Consider the following 24,165-nt stretch of genomic DNA (forward strand, 5'->3'; position numbering starts at 1 on the left):
GAACGCAAATGGCGGCGCCCATGGGGCACCGCCATTTGCGTACGTGCTTTTTTTCCCCAAAGTCACCCGTGTTTGGCTACATGACGATTTACGTAGCCTATCATGGCTGACTTTGGAAATCTAGCCATGATAGGCTATGTAAATCGTCACGTAGCCTATCAAGGGTGTTTTTTTTTTTTTTTTACTGTACTTTTTTATTTTGTAATGGCGGCGGTGGCAGCTGGTCGGGAGACCAGCTGCCGCCCTTGCCCCCCCCGAAACGCCGCCGAAACGCCGCCAGGACCTGCTGCCGAGAGGGACATTCGCCAAAGGTAAGTCCCATCCCGGGGGGCACGGGGGGCCGGCGGAGAATTTCCCCAACACTTTCGGGGAGCCGAATGCGTCGGCACTTGGCCTCCTGAAGATTCGTGGAGAAATTCTCCGCCATCCCTACATCACGGCAAAAAGGGAGGCACGCAACTGGCGTAGTGGACCCTGCAAAGTCTGACCCAGCCAGATCCTACCTGGTAGGCTGGCACCACCAGCTCCGGATCTGGCTGGGTCCGTCCGCTGCTCTGTGTGGATGAAAAATGGCATCTGGTATAGTGGACGCCATTTGCGTCCTTCCCTTTTTGTCGTGATAGCCTACATAAATCTTTAGGTAGCCTATCATGGCCGAAGGGAGACACGCAAATGGTGTCCGCTATGCCAGACACCATTTTCCATCCACATGGGGCAGCGGACAGACCCAGCCGGATCCAGAGCCGGCAGTGCCAGCCTGCCAGGTAGGATCTGGATGGGTCGGACCTCTCGGGGTGGCAGGGTGGGGTGGTCCATTCCGCCATGGACTCTGGGGGGGATTCTAAGAATCCGGCCTCATTGGAGTCCATGGCGGAATTCTCCGCCATCCCTACTTCTTTGACTTTCTGGTTAACATAATAGAAATTCAAATTGCCCGTGCACTAGGGATGTACGAAAGTTACTTACCATTTCACGGATCTGCTTTGCTGTGAGGGGGGAAGCGCTCTATCCCTCCCCCTGGAATCCTCGATGGATGCTCCATCCCTCCCCCTGGAGTCCTGCCTGGCTGGCTCTGCTCTGCGGAGATTCTGTGGAGCAGCCGGCCGGCTCCACCAGCAGCCGGACATCCAGCTGCTGGGTAACAGGGACGCAAATGGTGGCTACTGTAGCTGCCGCCGTTTGCATCCCTGTATTCAACTGTGATAGGCTACATAAATATTTACATAGCCTATCACATCTTGGTTAAAAAAAAAATGCGTATGCAAATGGTGGCGGCTACGGTGGCTGCCATTTGTGTTCCTTATTTTTCGCCATCTTAGTCTATGTAAATATTTAAGTAGGCTAAAACAGTGAATCAAAAAGGAACGCAAATAGCGCCCACTACGCCATTTGCATTCCACTTTATTTTCGCCATAATAGTCTACGTAAATATTTACATAGACTAAGATGGCGAAAAATAAGGAACGCAAATGGTGGCCGCCGTAGCTGCCACCATTTGCGTATGCATTTTTTTTTTTAACCCAGACGTGATAGGCTACGTACGTTTTTATGTAGCCTATCATGTCTATGTAAAAAAAAAAAAGAAAAAAAGACCAGACTGCAAATGGCGGCAGCGGCAGCAGGTCGGAAGACCAGCCTCCACCGTGCTGCCAAAGGTGCCGCTGGAGCCGCTGCTGTCTGGAACATCCGCCCCAGGTAAGTCTCGTCCCAGGGGAGATCCGCGGAGGGGGGCGGGGGGGGCAGGCCATTCCGCCACGGATTTCGGGGGGCCGAATGCACTGGCATTCAGCCTCACTGAGATCCATGGCAGAATTCTCTGACATCCCTAATATATATATCTCCAAGGCTTAGTGCCTCTCATTGACTATCATAGGAAAAAATGGCTATAACTTGTTTTCTCTTGGTCGGATGATATTTACAGACTTGGTAGCCGCTTGGCAGGGGCTTAACCTGTCTAATATTACAAAAATTGGTACAAGGGTCTTGGTGCTACATGTCTTTATATTTTGATTTTTTTTTTTCAGGCAACTACCCATAACTATTTCTAGTTTTTTTCTTGTTTTTTTTCTTTTTTTGCAGAATTGGATGACAGTTGCAGGGATAGTTACCCTTCTGAGGGGTTCAAGCCTACTATATTTCAGATTGATCACTTCAGGGGGAGGGTGCAGTAGTAGCATTGACATTTTGAGGGTATCCAAAAAGAGGATGTACTTTATCTCCCTATGTTCCTTGTGGATGAGTGTTCTGTAAATGATGGAGAGCCTAGAGGTCAACCTAATTAAGAAATCTGCAAAGTTTCAGACGGATAGGTGCAGTAATTCAAATTTTGGGATGGGGTGGGGAAATTATTGTAGAATTAGGACTTCCTAATTCTACACAGATAACAATCCAGAATGACTCAGAAATCAAAGAATATCTCAAAGAGAATTTTTTTTGCAGAAAAAGCCTGACAGAGGACTCAGTTAATGCAGACAGAATGAAATCATGCACAAGCAAAAGTTGGACAAGTGCTCCCACCCCACTCCCTACTCCCAAGCTGCTACACTGTACAAAGTGTATGGGGAAGGAGACAAGAGCACATTAAATACAGTATGTCTCTTTCCCCGTTGGTTGAGCCACATGCGATCCCACAGTGTGTCATGGAACTGTGCCTCCAAACATCATCCTCAGAGGATTCCAAACCCCCCATCCCCAGAAGAGGCTCCAGAGTCCACAGGAGAAGATTGGGCCACATAAAGACATTGCAAGGTTTCTATCTCCCTAGAACCCACTTTTCCAGAGGAACCCCAGGGGGCACCCCCCTGCATCCAGAAGAAATTGTAATACCATTCTTAGACTCTGAGGACTCTGGTCAATAAGTCATTAGCATACCACAACCACTCCCACATTGTTGCAGCCTGAGGGTGCTGAAACAGACCAGGCCCCTTTAAGGGATGTCGATGTCAAGGCAGAGCTAACCAGCCTAAAGGCTGGTAACTTCCTATTTCAGCTTCATTCTTGCTCTGACCTTTATTGGAGCTACACTTAGACAATCCTGTCTGGTGTTCCGCCCTCTTGGAGATGTCTGTGATGCTAATCTCTTCCTGCTTTGCTTCCTGAGGAATCTGACCCATGCCCAAGACCTGATCCATAGGAGAACCCTGCAACCCAACAGAGCAACATCAAAACCCATGGCCTGACATAGTACAGAATGCTCAACTTGCCTTCATCTTTCCTTGCCTCCTAATTTTTTTTTTCTCCTTCATTGTCAGGGGTGCAGAAACAAATTCTGCTCAGTTTCTAGGCAGACAGTGTGAAAGTGATGCTAGTTACCATATATGGAAGTGAGGTTTGCACACGTATTTATAGGATTTCTTTTCCCAGTGCTTTGGGGCATGGCAACCATGTTCTTGAGCTGGCAGTGAGCCACTACTCCTGTAACCAGATGTCGTTGTGTGAGGCATGATGGTGCATGCAGAATGCAGTAGATTTCCATGATTACTTTGAACCTGGGTATTTGCTGGAATACACACAGGATTGGGCATGCCATTCTTCATGCAATGATTTCAATTTGAGGTAGTGGCTATTCAGCTCCCTTCACTGCACAAGCTATTACAGGTCAAACCAAGTGGGAAAATGAATTAGTTCATGGTTACTACTTCAAACTGCAAGAGGGTTTTGGTGGAATCTTCATTGCATTTGTTTGTTACTAGTGCCATGAATTGTTCTACACCGATTTGGTGAGAGCGAGGGAAATTTCAATGCCAGTCTTGTTAATGTTTATAGGAACATAAGAAGCTGCCTTATACTGAGTCAGACTGTAGGACCATCTAGCCCAGTACTGTCAACACCGACTGGCAGTGACCCTCCAGATTTCAGGCAGTTTTTCCAGCCTTACCTGGAGATGCTGGGGATTGAACCTGGGGTCTTCTGCATGCAAAGCCGGTGCTCTACCACTGAGCTATGGCCCCTCCCTCAAGTTCTAGCACATGTCCTCCAAATCACAGTGTTCCGGGGGGGGGGAGAATCTTTAAAAATTTGATTGGACTAGGACAGGGTAAGCCATGAGCTGCATGTTGATTAGATAAGGAAATTATTTTTTGATGAAAACATGGGAGCAGTAAGAAAAAACTTTGGTTAAAACTATGACCTTAAAAATCACAGTTTGAAGAGTTGAATGGTGAGATCCAAAAGCTTAGAGACATTTTCATCAGCTGGCACAGAGACATTGAATCTTATCAGAGGGCAAGCTGAAATTGTAATGATTCAAGTAGAACAAAATTATTAAACGTTCTGCAGGGAGCGGACATACTAAATGTAACTACTATCCTACATTACATAATTAAGAGGCCGGACTCCATTTATTGCTGGAAGTGATTAAGTAATTAAGATAAGTCATGAATTAAGTCATGTCTTTATTTATATCTATCTGGCTTTTTGACATGGTGGCAGCTTTAAAAATGCTAAAACCCCAAACTCTCAGAACAGAACAAGAAAAACAAAATCCCCACCACCATATTATTTTAATGCACAGGAGGGCAATATCACTATATTAAAAGCTGAGCTCTCAATAATCAAATGTTCAAAGGCCTTGCACATTTTCATTGCCATCTTTAATGGACCACAGAAACAAATTTTGGGAAGAGCCATAGCTCCGTGGTAGAACATCTGTGGGAGCAATCCTATGGCCACTCGTCAGTGGCTAGATGGCCATAGGATATGTGGTTTTCTGGGAACCAACCTTCCTCCCTTACACACTTCCTCGCAGGCAGCACCGAAAGGCCCCGCGCTCAGAAGAGGAGCATGGAGCAGCCAAAACGGGGTGTTCTGGGGGTGTTTCAGGCAGGGAATGTGGAAATGCTGGTATGACACATCCTGTGTGTCGTCCAGCAGCCTCCTCCCCCATTCTGCCTTCCCATGGCTAGACAGCCGAAATCAGCTGTCTAGCCACAAATGCAGGGCAGGAGAAGCACAGAGGGAATGATCCCCTCTGTGCTTCTTCTGCGCTGTATTGGATAGGTGGTCGCCTCCAAGTTCGGAGGTGGCCACCTATCCCCACAGTATTGCACCCTGCTTTGCTTGCAGAAGGTCCCAGGCTCAATCCCCGGCACCTCCAGGTAAGGCTAGGAAAGACTCCAGCCTGAAACCCTAGTGAGTGACCTCCAATCAACGTAGACACTCCTGAGATGGGTTGACCAATGGCTCTGTATAAGGCACTTTCCTATATAGTGTATCTCCTCTCAGAGGGCATTCCATAAATTGGAGCCACCACTGTAAACAAACAAACAAAACTGTACAGTTTGACACAACCGCTAATGTAAATGTTATGCCAGTTTAAGCAACCTGTAGCACAATGTCATTGGCATTGCGCTAGAGGTTGCTTACACAAGTGCAAAGTACTTTACATTAGCGGTAGTGTCTAATAGGATACTGCCCCTGTTTCTAGCAGCAACCATTCTTGTAGTACATGGACTCTGAGTAGCTATGCCATGTGTACAGTTTCATTTTGAAATGAGCTATAGTGGAGAATATAGTTTTGGGGTTCTGGAGGGCTAGGCCCTCTCCTCCTATCAGGAGATGCCCAACAAGCTCTCCTTATATAAACCAGGCTGAGCATCACATCTGTGAAGACTTATGTAGTCTGCTTTCTGCATGTAGATTAGGTAGGGATGGCAGAGAATTCCGCCATGGATCTCGGTGAGGCTGAATGCCAGTGCATTCGGCCCCCCGAAATCTGTGGCAGAATGGCCTGCCCCCTGCCCGCCGGTGGATCCCCCCCGGGACGAGACTTACCTGGGGCGGATCTTCCGGGCGGCGGCGGCTCGGGCGGCAGCTCCGGCGGTGGCAGCTGGTCTTCCGACTGGCTGCCACCACCGCCATTTGCAGACTTGTGGATTTTTTTTTTCAAGATGTGATAGGCTACGTAAAGATTTATGTAGCCTATCATGGCTGGGTAAAAAAAAAAAAAATGCATACGCAAATGACTGCGGCTACGGCTAGGGATGGAGGAGAATTTCTCCCCGAAACTTCGGGGGGCCAAGTGCCAATGCATTCAGTCCTCCGAAGGTTCGGGGAGAAATTCTCCGCCACCCCCCCGCCACCCCCCACCACCCACCCCGGGATGGGACTTACCTTTCACGAATGTCGCTCCCGGCGGCAGGTCCCGGCGGCAGTTCGGCAGGTCTTTGTCAGGGGCAGGGGCGGCAGCTGGTCTTTTGACCGGCTGCTGCCGCCACCATTACAAGAAAAGTTAAAAAAAAAAACGTCCCTGTGATAGGCTACATGACAATTAACGTAGCCTACCACAGCTGACTTTGCAGATCTAGCCATGATAGGCTACGTAAATCTTTATGTAGCCTATCACGGGGTGTTTTTTTTTTTTAACACTTTGTTTCGCGGCCGGGGAGATGGGGCGCTTCTCCCCGGCCTGAATTTCGGCTGGTCGAGGCGGGAAGCCTCCCCCCTGGCCTGAATTTTGGCCGGGCAAGGTGGGAAGACACCCCCCCTCACATGAACTTCGGGGGGAGAAGTGAAGCGCCTCCCCCCCACCGCGAAAAAAGCTGTGGGACAAGGTAAGTCCCTTTCGTACATCCCTAGCTACGGCCGCCGCCATTTGCATTCCTTATTTTTTGTGTCTTAGTCTACGTAAATATTTACACAGACTAAGATGGTGAAAATAAGGGGAATGCAAATAGCATAGCGGGCGCTATTTGCATCCTTTTTGATTTGCCGTTTTAGCCTACGTAAATATTTACGTAGGCTAAAACGGCGAATCAAAAAGGGATGCAAATAGCGCCCGCTACGCTATTTGCATTCCCCTTTATTTTTGCCATCATAGTTTACATAAATATTTATGTAGACGAAGATGGCCAAAAATAAGGAACGCAAATGGTGGCGGCTGTAGCCGCCGCCATTTGCATATGCGGTTTTTGTTTTTGTTTTTTACCCAGAGCCCTCCGCAGCTGGAAATCTGGCTGTGGATGGCTCTGGCCTGGGCCTGGCCGGCTGCTCCACGGAGCCACCGTGGAGCACAGCTGGCCATCGAGGATTCCAGGGGAGAGGAACGGAGCACCTCCCTCCCCATCGAGGATTCTCCAGTGGTGTACCTTTGTCTCTTATCAAAGGGCATCCATACAAAAGCATACATACACACAAAAATTCTGTAGTTCAGTGCTTAGGGTAATGGCTGCCTTGGTAGCTCTTTCCCTCCCAGGAAAAATGTATAACTTATGTTTTGACCTCTACTGAAGTCACTTGCATTATTCAGCCAATCCCCTGGCGTTATTCTGTGATATGAGCTGCCCTCCAAGTATCAGTGAGTAGGACTCTTATGTGAGTCACATTCTGACATTTACTTCCCCAGGCAGTCTTTATACTTTCCAGAGGTTCTCACTTCAATGTAAAGTGTCTTTTTTAAGGGCTAGAAATGCCAGCTGACACTTCTGTTTACACCTTCCTCTATTTATGGAGGGCTTTTAAAAAACAAACCAACAAAAATTACAAGCTCCATTTTATTTCATCTTGCCAGAGTGAATCAAGCAGAATGCTATACGGAGGAAGTGGAGAGTATATTTTTTAATGGAGTCTTCTTCTTCTTCTTCTTCTTCTTCTTCTTCTTCTTCTTCTTCTTCTTCTTCTTCTTCTTCTTTGATTTCTCCCCTCCCCAGCATTCTGCCACCAGTTTTCTAGATCCCACCCTAGTCTTTTCTGAATTTGTGGGAAGAACTGAGATGCTAAGATGGCACCTTGAATTAATAGCTGCATTGCATATTTAGCATGTTTATCCAGAAGTAATGATAGCATGCTATATTTTGGTCCTCCCACATCTAAGGACATAAGTAAGTCTTTAACATCTGTATCCACTGTCCAACAGTTTCTGTTCAGGGCAACATATACAAGACTATCTCCATTTACTTTTATGTGTAGGGCAGGGTCCCCAACCTTTTTGGCTCAGTGGGTACATTTGAGATTTTGAAATTGTATCATGGGCACTTTCACAAAATGGCTGCCATGGGGGGCTTGCTCATTCATAAAATGGCTGCCATGGTAGGACTGGCCAGTCATAAAACTCTCATTTCCCAGAAAGGAAATTGCTGATTGTAATCCTGCCCCACAACCTAAATACAAGGCAGAGGTGGGGCTGGAGCTCCAAAACACAAAACCACTATTTTAACCCAAATAAAGATGGCATTAGAATTCAGCACTTTGCTTTCCAGCATGGACAATCCCCTAGTAAAAAATAGCTTTAAAAAATCTTACAAAATAATATTAAAATCTTGGTGGGCACTAAGAGAGATGTTTGCGTGCCCACGGGCACTACGTTGAAGACCCCAGGTGGAGGGTAATGACCTGTACCCTCACTGGGAAATTCCTACACCTAAGCAGGTGCACCACAGAGCCTATGCAGACCAGGCAGTTGACTGATGAATTAAAACCAGGAAGACCCAGGTTCAAATTCTCCCTTAGCCAGTGAAGTTTGCCGGGTGACCCTGGGCCAGCCACTATCTTGCAGCCTAGTTTAACTCACAGGGTTGTTGTGAGGATAAAATGTAGGTAGGGATAGAACCACGTATGCTGCTTTGAGCTCCTTGGGTGTTAGGTGGGAAATAAACATGGACATAAATAAGGGGAAGCCTCAGTGAATGGGATGTCAACTCTGGACCAGTGGCTCCCAACCCTGGGTCCCCAGATGTTGTACTATAACCCCCATCACCCTGACCATTGGCCACGCTGACTGGGAATGAAGGGTGCTGTAGTCCAACAGTATCTGGGGACTCAGCATTGGGAACCATTGCTTTGGACTCACTGGTGTTGTAAATGTATGTGATGGGGTGTTGTAAATGCATGTGATGGGCGCATTAGGGCAGGGGGGGATGGAAGGAGACTATTTTCCCATGTGGTCATGGCAGAAGCTTTAAAGAGCAGCAGGTGAATCACATATGTTTCTTTTCCAGTCACCGCTGCCTATGTATTTGGGGGACAAACAATCCTGGAGCCTATCTTATGCAAAGTTGATTGTGTGAGTGTAATTCAAGTGAACATTTTTTGAGGGGCGGGGAGCGGGGTTGTTATGTAAATAGCAGCCATGGGGAACCTGGAACAACCTCAGAACCATGGCAAGGGGAAGTTTAACACTTCAACACTTTCAGTCCATAACAAGGTCTTGACAAAAAAGTTGCCTCTCAGAAGCTGCTATACCCATTTCAATGAAAGCCTCCCATCGGCACCAATGGTAACTATTCAAATGCAAATAGCAGCTTCTAAGAGGCCATTTTTCTTGGAACCATGGCAGGGAGAGTGCTAAATTTCACCTCTGCCACAACCACAATCCCCAGCCTGCTCAGGTTTCCCCACAGCTCCTCTTTACATAACAGCAGCAGCAACAAAAATATAGACATGTTAATTGCATTCACTCACTGAACATCATATCTAGCTTGGCTGTTATGTTTGCTGTGTGTTAATTTTCTTTTATTGTAAATGGACCTGAAAGTCTGTTGTCAGGCAGAAAGGTGGGTTATAAATATTTTAAACAAAGAAAGAAATGAAACAGTACTATAGGAAGAGCAAACACTGGGCAGAGCAAACTACAAGAACAATAAAAAGCCTATGTATACAAGAGAATGAGGAAAAAATGAGTATCTTATATTTTCAATAGAAGAAGTCGCTGGGATTACTTTAAAAAAAAATAAGGATTTATTTCAATAAAAGAGGATAAGGACTTGAGAATCACTGCACCGGTGGGGTCCTTACCTGCATCATCTTGAAAGACTTAGAAATATTGTAAGATACTGGATGGGAGAGCTCACAATGCAAATGCTACCTAGCCACCCACCTGTGCTCAAAAAGTCTGACTCCAATTCAAACAGGCACAGACTCTTTGAGCTGGGTCTATTATTGTTGTTGTTATTGTTGTTGCCTTATATATATATTTCAAAGTCAGGAGTTACTTGGTCATCCCTTTTTGACTGATTCTCATGAAATACACTTCACTGGAAAGCTCTTGACATGCACATTCCACAAATGACCACAGTTTTCACTATAATTCAAAGCCAGGAGTTTATTTATATCCATAAAGCTTCTTCTTCTTGTTGTTGTTTTTAAACAAATTGGCTAACTTCTATAACCATGTACTATAATGTTTTATTTTTAATATCAAAAAATGTCAAGTATAATTAAACAAATATAATTACAAATTGGACCAAAATGAAATATGAACACACAAAAAGTCTCTGTACACCTTTATAAACACAGATGCAGGCCAAAGTACAATGGTATGCCAGTAACATATGGCCTGTAAACAAATCATGAAGGGATTAAGAGACACCTACAGTTAAAAGTAACCCAGTCAAAGTTTGGTTGTTGCTCAGAAAGGAAGTCTCTAGCTTTTAAATTAACAAAATAACATTTATATATTCCACACATTACTAACATGCCTTAGATGTCAAACACTTACCAGTAACAGTAACCAGCAGTTGAACTGCAAGTCTCCGGCCACCATGCTAAATCTACCCCTTCAGCCCCTAGAGAAGAAGCTTTGCACCCCTGCCTGGATGCTGCCATGCCCACCTCAGCAAGCCTACCAATACAGGCAACCTGTCAGCCTTTGGACAACAGCAAAGCTCTGGGCAGCCATGAATTGGACAGTATCTAAAACCAGCCCAGGTGTAGGAGGTAGGCTATTTCTATCAGCATATACCCTGCAACCAATATTGACAGGATTGATAACAGCAACCGTGTCAAGATTTGCAAACACTGAGACACCTTGCTTGCGAATCGTGGAAAAGTTGGTGGAAAAGTTTCATTACCACTACTCACAGTTCCCGACTTCATTCACAACATCGTCACTGACTGTTTCACTCTTGGCAAGCAATTCCTGAAGGACGTTCACAAGCACAACAGTGCTGGAGGCTAGGGATGTATGAATCCCTTACCTTGTTCCAGTCCAGGGCATCTGCAGTGGGGAGGAGGCAATCCATCCCACCTCCCAGAATTCTCCCCAGCTGGCTCCACTCCACAGCAAGGCTGTGGAGCCACCAGCTGGGGTCAGCTGCAGCCGGACTTGCACCCCTGCTCTTTGCCATTTCCGAGCACATGGCTTTCAGGGGCCCAAAACTAGCTTTATGCTTACTCTCAGTTCCATGTTCCTTGTGTTTTACAAGATAAATGAAGTGTATGTCTACCTTACAGGTTTACTGTAAAGGACGTCTTTTGCTTCTGATCTGGAATGTTGCTAACCCTTTCAGTCTTTGTTCTATACTTTTTAACAAAATGCTTACTTTTCCCCATGGAAAATAAAATCTGCTGCACTCTCAATAATATAACTCTGATGATCTATGGGGTGGCTTCGACAGTTAAAACTGTTAAGAACCCTATTTTAAGTACCACCGGAAACTGCAAGTGTACTTTGACAAAATTCTTGTTAAAGGCAGCAATAGTATATTTCCCCTATGTATAAACGTGCTGAGGGCTGCGAGCACTTTCTACATATATCTGTAATGGTTATTTCCATACATAGCAACTTAAAGGCTGTTACTGCAAAATTTTCTGTCTCTCAGGAATTAGGGAATCCCACACTCTCCAATAATAGGCATTTGGATCAATACTTTTACTAATCTGCTAACAGCTGGATTACAAAGAAAAACAGACAAAGGATTTTTACAAAATCTTAGTGGTGTTTAAAAAGATGTCTACCTTGAGGGACTAGTGTAACCCTCACAACATTTATTTTCTGATTTGTACAAAATGTATAATTTTGCCTTCCTTACAGAGTTGTTGTAAAAGATTCCTTTTGCTTCAGAAGTGAAACATTATAACCTTGTTTTTTCTGCTTTTTACAAAATGCTTACTTTTCTCAGTGGGGAAAATAAAAGGCTACTACACTTTGAATAATATAACCCTGGTGATCTGTGGGGTTACTTCTAGAGTTAAAAACAGAAGGTGCCCCACTTTAAGTACCGATGGAGACTGCAGGCCTACTTTAGCTACAACTAGCATTACAATTTCCCCTACATATAAATAGATAGGATGTAAACAGTCTAATTTTTTTAATTAAAATGTCACTTTTGTTTCCTATGTACATAACAGCTATTGCAAAATCTTCTGTCTCTCGGGAATTAGGGAACTTCACAATCTCCAGGATCAGATGCTTGGATTACTAAATTTACCATACTGCTAGCATCTAGTTTACAAGCAAAACAGGCAAAGCACATTTAAAATTAGAATTTATTTCCATTTTAAAGTATAGTCTCCCTATCCCAACTCTTGCTAAACAGCACCTCTTGATTCTGCCCCCACATTTTTTTTTATTTATTTTACAAAATCTTAGCTGTGTTTAAAGCATGTCTACCTTGATGGGCTGTTGTAACCCCTGTGACTTTTATTTTTATGGATTTTACAAAATGCTTAATTTTGTCTTCCTTACAGAGTTGTTGTAAAAGGATCCTTTTGCTTCAGATCTGAAATGTTGCAGCCTTTGTTTTTTCTGCTTTTTATAAAATGCTTACTTTTCTCAGTGGGGAAAATAAAAGGCTGCTACACTTTGAATAATATAACCCTGATGATCTGCGGGGGTGGCTTCTACATCTCAAAATGGGAATTAATGATACAAAGTCACTTTACAGGGGTGAGTATAGTTTTTGGGAAACCCTAGCAGCATTTTAAATGTGTCTAGGGTGAAGGACCAGATTGCAGGTAAGCTTATAGTAGGTTTTAAATATAAAAACAAGTGCTGGAGAGAGCAGCTGAAAAGGAACAGAAAGTACAAAAGGGGGTAGTAGGAAGGGGGAAAGAGCAGCTGGCTCTTTAAAAGGCCAAAGAGCTGAAGCAGAGGAGTGGCTGCTAGGAAACGGAGGAGAAACCTTCCAGTACAATCAGCAACAGTCTGGAACACACAAGGACAAGAAAACACTTGCCCAACTCCACAGCAAACTCGCTACCCGATCATCCTGACTATACAACTAGTTATCTATGTTTAGCATCATTATGTAGGTATTCTCTTGTATCCTGCAGCTACTTAATAAAATTCCCAAGAAGTGAATCTGATCCTGCAGCCACTGACTTGAATGATGCTGTGCTGTAACAAGGATTAACAAAGTCTATAGCTACTGTATTTACATGGTCACATCATTCATTTAGGATGAGAATAGGAGAAAGGGACATGTCCCCCTTGACAGATGCACACCTTGTGACAATGACACAGTAATTTTGGGTCTCTGGGTCTGGTCAGTGCCTGGACCAATGTATGTCCTCTTGGGTTCTTTTGAAGGTAGCATAACAAATAAATATTGAGATGGGTGTGGATGTCTTAATACGGATGCTTGAACAATTTGATCTTTATGAATTCTGATACAAACTGACCTGATCAGCATCTCCTGGACTACTGTGCACATTAGAAGTTAGGTAGCCATTTGTTTTTGTATGTTCCGATGCAGTTTTTTGCTCATGATATAGACTGATTTGCCCATTGCTAGTTTTGAATTGATCTGCTTTTGTATGGCTAATAAGTAGCTAATGAGTCACACATTAATAAGCCACTTAGCTACACCATGGGTTATACAGACAGACAGATATATATGTTCATTGTATGAAATTGAGATCCTCTTTAATTAGGGGTTAATTTTTCCTCAACAATACGATGAGGAGAACAATAATCACTGGCTCCACCCAAGATGTACTATACAATGAACTGCACTATACAATGAACTACAACCAGATATTCCTAGGCCACATCCCAGGAAAAAATAATAGATATGAACACTTCCTATATATTCAGCATAATTTACTGCAACTTATTGGATAGGTTGTAAGGATTTATTTGGTCAACTTCTACTATAAATACCTTAAATATAATATATATTACACTATAACTATTCAGTACTGTAAAACAAAGAACACTTGGAAATTACACTTTTTCCCATTTACCCTCTAAGAAATGACACAATATTTTCACCAAAACTTTCCAGAAAAGTATGTTTCTATCAAAGCAAGACATTCTATGTACAATTGCAGAAGGGTTCTGTTTTCAACATAGTGAATATATTTATTTTATTTATTATTGCATTTATATCTTGCCTTTTTTCATCTTGCAAGGAAGCCGATGTGGTTTACCTGGTCCTCCTCTCCATTTTCTCCTCATAACAACAACCCTGTGCAGTAGGTTAGGCTCAGAGTCAGAGACAGCCCCAAAGTCACCCAGTGAGCTTTATGGCCACTGTAGGGGACTAGAATCTAGATCTCCCCAGTCAGTGGATGCTGATGGCTCTGATATCAATGGGGCTGTGAATCTGCTCTGCATTTCAGTCAAAATCAGTCAGAAGAACTCTAGAGGAGCTATACAAGGTGCTGAACCCATCTCCAAAATAGTTCCAGCACCTTGGACTCTAACTCCTTTAGAGTTCTGACTGAAACCCAGAGCAGATTCACAGCCCCACTGACATCAGAGCCACCAACCTCCGCTGGTCCCAGTCCAAAACTTTAGGCACTGCACAACATTCACACCATAGATGATGATTCACCACTACAGAACAAATATTGAGTATTTGAAATATAAAGGTTTTCTGTAGCAATGTGGATCTGTTTCTCCATCCTCCCTTTTCTCTTTCTCCATATATATATATATATATATATATATATATGGAATTTGTAACACTGTTGAATAGCCAGTGGTAATTTAAATAAGTGCATAATGGTAAATTAAAATAATGAGACATTGGGAATACTTGAGAGAGCAAAATGTTTCATTTATCTCAATTTGTTCTCCTTACTGAAAGCCATTATTTGTCTTATCACTATATTGCAGTATTAAAAGTAAAAAAATTTGACCCACGGGCATTTAGTAAGATACATTGATCTTATTTTAAAGAGCTTTCTTGTTTTAAAGGAATGTAGGGGACACAGACAGAAAAAATATATATCAAGGTCTGGTATAAAGACTGTCATATCAAGTCATCCCATAACCCCACCCCCACCCACTTGTAATATAATAAGCACATTCAAGGGGGAAAGCACTTCATTGATTTAGGGATGTCCATTCTGCTGTGTATCCAAATGCATATCCCATTGAATATAATGCAATGTGGATGGAACACATCCTCATTCAGATGTGCATCCAGATGCAGGTGTTGGCTGTCTGACCATATGCCTTTCAATTGTATATGTACTTGGATGTGCATCTGAATAACTATCATTATTTATGTGTCCCAATGAATCAATTATATGTAAGGATGGATGGGCACCCCCCACCGTCCAGGTTCACTGGGTACCTGCCTAGCCCCTGCATGTGCACCCTGGACCCGTGCTTGAGCCTCACGTCTGCTCACTGAGCTGCCCGCACTTACCTGGGCCCCGTTCTCTTCCTCCCTGGTTGCCATGTTTTGGAAAAAAAAACACCACATGGTGATTGCAAAACTGCACACATAGACCTATACGCAAAATGGCACCATGAATCACCCATATATGCAAGACTCATGGCACCATTTTCCATATTAAGTCTATGTGCGCAGTTTTGCAATGACCATGTTCATGGTGATAGTGGAGGAAGAGAACAGGGCCCAGGTGAGTGCAGGTGGCTCGGCGAGCATGGAGGGGGGGTCAAGCAGGGGCAGGGGCTCAGCAGGAGTGGCTTGGGAGTGGGGCCAGTCCACCAGACTCCTGGACCGAGACAGGCACCTGAGCCATCCCTAATTATATGCAATTTCATCAGGATGAAGGATCATCAGTCCAGTTTCCACAGCAATGGCCTCTTTCTATTAACAGCCTAACTCCCTACTAACAGCTTAACATGCTTTTGCAAAGGAATAAGGGAAATTTCCAAATTGAAGCAGCACATTTGATAGGGGTACAAAATATTCATGAAACATGTCCCCTCCCTTCATTTTGGCTCAACGCTAAGGAAAAAACTATGTTGGCGAGAGCCTCATTAAAAGCAACAGGACTTTGATCAATGGGTCCATTCACAAGTAATGATCCATTCGCAGTTAAAAGCAACAGGGCTGTTAGCTAAAATATGCCCTGTATTTGTCATCACAGCTCTTGTTCATCACAAAAACATAGTGAAAAGGTGGACCAAATATAGCCGAACAGTGAGGACTGGCATTTTTCTGGATCATAGAATCATAGAATAGTAGGTTTGGAAGGGGCCTATAAGACTATTGAGTCCAACCCTCTGCTCAATGCAGGAATGCACTGTTAATTTGGGATGTACGAAAGTTCCACCACAGATCTCTGGGAGGCCGAATGCCAGAGCATTCGGCCCCCCAAAATCGGTGGCGGAACGGCCCGCCCCCCCCGGGATGAGACTTACCTTGGGCGGATCTTCCTGGCGGCGGCAGCTCCGGCGGCGGCTCCGGTGGTGGTGCGGCAGCGGCCGGTCTTCCGACTGGCCGCCACCGCTGCCATTTCCAGTTAAAAAAACACAAAAAAACATGATAGGCTACGTAAAGATTTACGTAGCCTATCACGGCTGACTTAAAAAAACCAAAAAACAAATGCGCGTACACAAATGGCGGCGGCCATGGCCGCCACCATTTGCATTCCTTATTTTGGCACGTCTTAGTCTACGTAAATATTTACGTAGACTAAGATGGTGAAAATAAAGGGAACGCAAAGAGCGTAAATGTTTATGTAGACTAACACCTGCCAAAATAAGGAACAGAAATGGCGGCGGCCGTGGCCGCCGCCATTTGCGTACGCGCGTTAGTTTGTTTTTTAGTCAGCCGTGATAGGCTATGTAAAGATTTATGTGGATGGAACACATCCTCATTCAGATGTGCATCCAGATGCAGGTGTTGGCTATGGCCGCCGCCATTTGTGTCCCTGCTAGCCAGCGGCCGGATGTCCGGCTGCTGGAGGAGCCGGCCGGCAGCTCCGCAGAATCGCTGCGGAGCACAGCTGGCCGGCCAGGATTCCGGGGGGGTAGGCATGGAGTGCCTTCCCCCCCGGCGAGGATTCTGGGGGGAGGGATGGAACGCCTCCCCCCCAACCATAAACATAATTCGCGAAAGGTAAGCACCTTTCGTACATCCCTCCTGTTAATACACATCAGTTATTTTAAAAGATAATTTCTGCAGAAGAAGAGATGGAAGGGTGGAGAAAAACCAATATGACAGCGAGTGTTGAACCTCAGACCTGTGGGCCAAATCTGCAAATTTGCAGATTGTCAGAAGTAGGGATGTTGGAGAATTCTGCCACGGACCCCAGTGAGGCTGGATTCCAAGAATCTGGCCCCATTGGGGTCCATGGTGGAATGGAGCACTCACCTCTGCGCCCCTCCGGAATCTGTCCAGGCCAGGTCCTCCATGCGGTGATCCTGCAGAGCCAGCCGTCGGCTCCGCAGCGCTGGCGATACGGCCAGCCGCCATTGCCATGCCTTATCACTGTGCTAAGTCCGGATGCAAATGGCATCCACTACGCTGTTTGTGTTCCTGTTTTTTCACGTGATAGGCTACGCAAATATCTACGTAAACAAAATTTGCATAGCCTATCGCAGTGGCCGGCTCCGCAGGATCACCGCAGAGCAGAGCAGGCCTGGACAGATCCTGGGGGGAGGGACAGATCGTCTCCACACACCCCGTGGACCCCCCCAGCCAGAACGGGGTAAGTGATCCACCCACCCCTAGTCAGAAGCCTTTCATTCAACAGTGCACCTATCAACAGGATTTTTTTAGTTCCTAAATCTGTACAAATAAGCTTTTTTCCAAATTTGCATGTGTGGAAATGCACAAAATCTCCCCAAATGGACAAAATCCCCCCAAACGTGCATTTTAATGCTTTAGCCTATGGGGAAATGTGCATTTTGGCCAGGTTGTTTTTTAAATTGTGTATTTTTCAACAATGAAATTTGCACACAATTGGGAAAGCTAGAAAAATTGTCCACAAGTTAGTGGGATCTGTCTAACAGGGGAAAAGCCAGCCCACTGTGGAATCCACCATGATGGATCCAAACTCATTTGGTTCCATTGTAGATTTTTCCAACATCCCAATGTAAGGTCTTCTTTTATAAAAAAAAAAAAAACTTACTTGAAAACTAAATAATTTGGCCCATAGAAAAGAGCTATGTAGAATCTCCAGTAAAGCAGAGAGAGAGAAATGAAGAGAATAATAATACACATTTTCTTATTCTAAGTATTTTGTTCAGTGTGAGAGGAAGAATAATGGTGATTTGTTACATTGCCTCATGACACCAGCTATTCAAAAATGTTAAAGGTTCTCCAAGGATACATTATGTGGTCCATTAAGGGCTTAAGTGTTAGGTATTAAGAATGCAGCACAGAGCATTTCTTCTGGAAATGTAGCCACTTCTGACCAACCCTTCAACTGTAGAATAATTTGTAATTTGCCTCCATCTGACCTTCTGTTTTAATAGCATTTCATCTTAAAATAAGCATTGGAACATAATTAGCAGATGAGCAGTTTCTCATCTCTACATAGGAACAATGAAAGCTGCCTTATACTGAGTTAATCTAGCCCAGTACTGTTGACACTGACTGGCAGCAGCGGCTCTCCAGGGTGTCATCAGGATTCTTTCCTAGCCCTACCTGGAGATGCTGGGGATTGAACCCGGGACCTTCTGCATGTCAAGCACGTGCTCCGCCACTGAGCTACTGCCCTTCCCACTATACCATTTGTGCGTACATTTCTTCTTTCAGTCAACAACAAAACCAAATATTCCCAACTAATGGATTTGTCAAGTTTAACCAGTTGAAACAGGATATATGCAGGGTTTATTTCCTGTTGATTCTATTAAACAAAAAGACTCATGAACATTAGATGGGAGAGCTGAGTGAGTTGATCCATATTCCTTCAATCCAGCAAACCTCATGTTCTCTGGAATATCTTTTTATGGGTCAATTTTCAGATTTGTGCTATATTAAAAAGTAGGGATGGGTGAGAAAGTTGTTCTGTTGGGTTTTTTTTATACAACTTTACCAAATTCGCAGCCCATATGTGAGCTGATCCATGTACCCAAATCCACACTTTTCTGAACTTTTCTGATGCAGTTCTATGGAGGGCAATGCACACAGACATGTGCATATTTGTTGAAAGTTTGCCCTTGGAAAGAAGTTTTGAAAATGCACAGAGGAATGTGTATTGGGGGGGGGGTGCTCCCCAGAAAAGTGTGAATTTCCATGGAGACTTCACTTCTCTTTTTGCAATCTTCTGATAAAAAAGGATAGAATGAGCTTAAGCCTGAAAATCTAACAGTCTCATCAAGACTGAAATTAACAGATCTGTTCATCCCTACTAAAAAGAATGCCTCTAAACATATGCAGATTGCTTTTCTCTCACCATCTTGTAACAACAACCGAAACCACCAAGTTGGGATCTGGGCTGGCTTTTATACCAGAAACCTAAGCAGCATGGAAAGGTTCAATTTCAACACACCTCATGTTAGCACAGTCCCTTCCACGAGGGCCATGCACCACTTCAGCCCAAGGCCTGAAGCCCGAGTAGAAGCAGGCCACTTTGGGCCCCTTCCAAGGCCAAACATTTCGGTGCACTTTGGAGCTTCAGCACCCTGGCCCAGCTGTGCTGGCACCTCCAGGTCCTTACCTGAGCCATCACAGGAGTCACCATCATCATCCCTGCCACCGCCATAGCTGCTGCCACCTCCGCCACCATTGCTGCCATCACCACTGCCCCTGTCGCTGCCACCTCTGCTGCTACCGCTATTGTCGCCACCGCTACTGCCACCACTATTGCTGCTGCCATCATTGTCGCCACCACCATTGCCGCCACCGCCCGCCTCTGCCAGCTCCTGAGCCCTGGACATGTGCCAGCTCTTGTTGCAGGGAGTCGCCATTTTTAAAAATGGCAACTTCCAAGTGACGGCGGTGGGTGCAATAGCGGCAGCAGAGGTGCAGGCAGTGGCGGTGGAGGCAGCAGTGGAGGTGTTGGCAGAGGCAAAGGCAGTGGCAGAGGCGGCGGTGGCAGCAGCAGCAGCAATGGCAGTGGCATTGACAGTGACAGTGACCCCTGCTCGTGATGGCTGCCAGTGCATGTCCCGAGGGCCCAGGTAAGGAGTTGGGGTTTGTGCAGGGGCATCAGAGGGGGCCCAAAGTGGGATTTGACCATCTGAATCCTGCTTTCAGGTTCAGGGCTGAGTCAAGTCGGGGGGAGGGGATCAGCCCGAAGCAAATTGAGCCCACCTTAGAAGCCCTGAAGCAGCTTCTGAGTTGGTTTAGAGGGTCCATGCACAGCCCTACCTTCCACTCTGGAAGGCAAACCCTAAGAGAGAAATATAGGTTGCTGCTGGAATGTATACTCACTGGAGAGCTGCCAATCACTGCTCCATTTGAGTGTACTTGCATGATACAAAGGTATGTCATATCCACACTTTGCATTTTTAGGAGCGCACTTAAAGACATGCTCCCATTCCTCACTGCACCTTCTTGGAAGTCACAGATCATCATCTGCACCCACAGGAATAATCCCCAGGAATGAACCTTCTCCAATCCTTTCCATTCACTTTCTTACATTTTCCTGCATATTATCACAACAAGATCAGCATTCCTCCCTCTTTACCATATCCTGTTCCACAGGGCAGTTTATTTATTTATTTATTATTAAATTTATTAATTGCCCATCTGGCTGGTCAGCCAGCCACTCTGGGCGATGTACAACATACAATAAAAACAGTTGAAAACAATAAAATTCTACAATAAAAACATTTTCTAAAATACCCTAACCCACCCCAAATGCCTGCCTGAACAACCACGTTTTTAATGCACGACGGAAGCTCATTAAAGAGGGGGCATGACGGAGTTCCCTAGGGAGGGAGTTCCACAGAGTGGGGGCCACCACAGAAAAGGCCCTCTCCCTCGTCCCCACCAGTCTAGCTGTCCTGGCTGATGGGACAGAGAGAAGGCCATCCGAGGATGATCTTGTTAAGCGGCCTGTCTGGTGCTGCTGGAGGCGCTCCTTAAGATAGGCTGGGCCGGAACCATATAGGGTTTTAAAGGTCAAAACCAACACCTTGAATTTGGCCCGGAAAACAACTGGTAACCAGTGCAACTCCTTCAGCACTGGAGTGATGTGATCTCGCCGGCGGCTGCCTTTAATCAGGCGAGCCGCCGCGTTCTGTACCAGCTGCAGTTGAGCCTGATTTGAAGCTCTTGATGTAGCTGATATGGCCTCTTTTCCAAGCTGTACATAATAGATAGTAGAACTGCCATCCTCTCAAAACTCAAATGTGAACAACGTTTGAAATATTTGTTTTAATCCTGAAGAAAGAATAGGTACTCTATAATCTAGCAGTTTAGTCTGAAAGCCTAGGAAGCATAGGATTTTAAATGTGAATGTTGATATATTCCTTTCTGAGTTTCCTCTGTGAGTAGTATCGCTGCAGTGTAGCACTGGCCATTTAATAATGATGAGGTTAGCACAGTGTGGCAAAATAATTGTCAGACATGTTTCTCCTGGCAAATCATCTTCGCACAGGCTGTGTTTATGCATTTTGTTCAAATCAGAACATGTTTTTGTGTGCTGGTCACTCACAGAGGGAAAAGGACATCACTCCCTAATGCTCACTCTAAAATATCTCACATTTTTATATTTTACAATGTAAAATCATAAATGTTCTGTAATCAGGATGAACACTGAAGCAGTGAAATTTGAAAATGACACCAAATTATTCAAGATGGTCGAATTCTAAGCAGACGATGAAGAATTCCAAAAGGATTGCTCTCAGTCTAAATTGGATAGATGGGCAAGCAAATGGCAGATCAGATTGAATGTAAATAAGTGCAACACGGGACAAAAAATAAACCCCCAATTCCACATATGAGCTGATGTGGTCTAAATTACATGTGATTCCCCAAGGAAGAATTCTTGGGGACATGGCAGATAGGTCGTTAAAATCCCAACTCAGTGTACTGTGGCAGTAGAGAAAGGTAATTGTAGTGTTAAAATTATAGTGAAAATAACTGAAAAAAAATAACAAGTATCATAAGCCTGCTATATGAATCTATGGGATGCCTGCATTTGGAATACCCACATTTGCTTCAAATTATGCTTTAGGACTCAACTCTAATTTGGACATAAAAAGGTAAAGGTAAAGGTGTCCCCAACCAGTCGTGTCCGACTCTAGGCTGCGGTGCTCATCCCCATTTCTAAGCCGAAGAGCCAGCGCTGTCCGAAGACGCTTCCATGGTCATGTGGCCAGCATGACTGAACACCGAGGTGCATGGAACGCTGTTACCTTTCCCGCTGAGGCGGTACCTATTTATCTACTTGCAATTTCTTGCTTTCGAACTGCTAGGTTGGCAGAAGCTGGGACTGAAGACGGGAGCTCACTCCGTCATGCAGCACTCGGGTCTCGAACTGCTGACCTGCCGACCTTCCAGTCTGCAGTACAGCGTCTTAACCACTAAGCCACCGCGGCCCCTAATTTGGACAAAGGTCTCCTATATTTAGTCTCCTATATGCCCATCTTCTTACTTACATTAAGACTGTGCCTATGCCTTCCCTTCTTCTTTCACCCATCATTCGTGTTTTTCCTGTTTCCCTAATCCTTTGGGACCCCAATCCAATTTTTTCATCAGAATTCTGTTTAGTAAAAAGCCGAAACCTAAGGCTGACTCTCTTGCAGGACAGTCTTATTCATCCATAAACAACTGGTACTTGAGGCTGTTTATTTTATACTTAGCCAGAAAGTTCCTCAGTGCTAGACTTTTTTTTAATGCTATCTAACACTGAAGATTACAACTAGTTGGTGATGCAATAGGTGATACACACTGAACGCTGTTGATCTACCAGGCATGAGATGACTTTCTGCTGAAAATTGTTGACATTCTCACCAAGGTTTACTGAAACATGCAAGAACAAGATTACAATACTTCACTGGACATACTGAATGGATATTTCAAACACATCCTGAGGGTATATTTCTTAGATAGCTTTGTCAAGAAGACAAATTCCATGTCAAATAATGTGACTGAAATGGGAGCTGATTTGTGGATGCCAGTATCCAAGAGACAGGAAGAGCTAAGAAGTACTAACATCCAAATTTGCCCATGGACTGCTTTGCATCTAGCTAAATGTAGTGTATCCACTGTAAAATTATTTTGTTTTGATTTTCCTATAAAACATGATGTGTTATGGTGTCAGTCCAATGCGTGTCTGAACTGTGTTTGTGTTTCAAATTCCCCAAATGTATTTGTTTATATTTCACTTTTTCACCATGAAGTACACAAAACTGGATGTGATTTAAAATACACTAAAATCAATGAAACCAGAACAGCTATAAACATTAAGATATTAAAACCAATCATCAATGAACATCCAGAGTTATGTGAACTCTGATCCACAGTATGTTGGGAACCTTTGGAGCAAAAATGCAAATCTAATATACCTGGTGGGTGTCCTTGGATTTCTTGCACAAATCTCTGAAACCCAGCATGAACAAGATGTTGAATATGAATCTATTCACTGATGTTGAATCTCTGTGGATCAGAGATGTGCATGCCCAGAAACAGCATTCAATTTAGCCATATTCAGACATTTGTAATCAGAGATTAGTAATTACTCTAAGCCCCACCTCCGACTGGGAGACTTTGAAGAGGAGAGCCTCCTCTATGTATGGGGGCTCTCCATGCAATCCAGAATGCTGGATAATCAGCATTCTGGATTGCATGGAGACTAGAGCCCCAGTGGATGGTGGAGGCTCTCCTCTTCACATACTCACTCTCTACTTGTAGAGGGCAATGAGAGTTATGCTGGAAGGTACGCGGCTAGCAAGCTCACCCTCCTCAGTATTTGAAAAGGTAAAGGTAAAGGTGTCCCCAACCAGTCGTGTCTGACTCTAGGGTGCGGTGCTCATCCCCGTTTCTAAGCCGAAGAGCCAGTGCTGTCCGAAGACGCTTCTGTGGTCATGTGGCCGGCATGACCGAACACCGAAGTGCACAGAACTTAACCCTAATTGCAAATGCCTGAACAGGACTATTGTCCACAGTACTTGTTGTTGTTGTTGTTCAGTCATTCAGTCGTGTCCGACTCTTCGTGACCCCATGGACCATAGCACGCCAGGCCTTCCTGTCCTGCGCTCTCTCCCGGAGTGTGTTCAAGTTCATAATCATTGCATCAGTGATGCTATCTAGCCATCTCATCCTCTGCCGTCCCCTTCCTCTTTTGCCTTCAGTCTTTCCCAGCAACAGGGTCTTTTCCAGAGAGTTTTCTCTTCACATTAGGTGG

The sequence above is a fragment of the Heloderma suspectum genome, chromosome 3 (assembly GCF_057233095.1).
Source record: "Heloderma suspectum isolate Gila_16-S chromosome 3, 16-S_ref, whole genome shotgun sequence".
In the NCBI taxonomy this organism is placed as follows: domain Eukaryota; kingdom Metazoa; phylum Chordata; class Lepidosauria; order Squamata; family Helodermatidae; genus Heloderma; species Heloderma suspectum.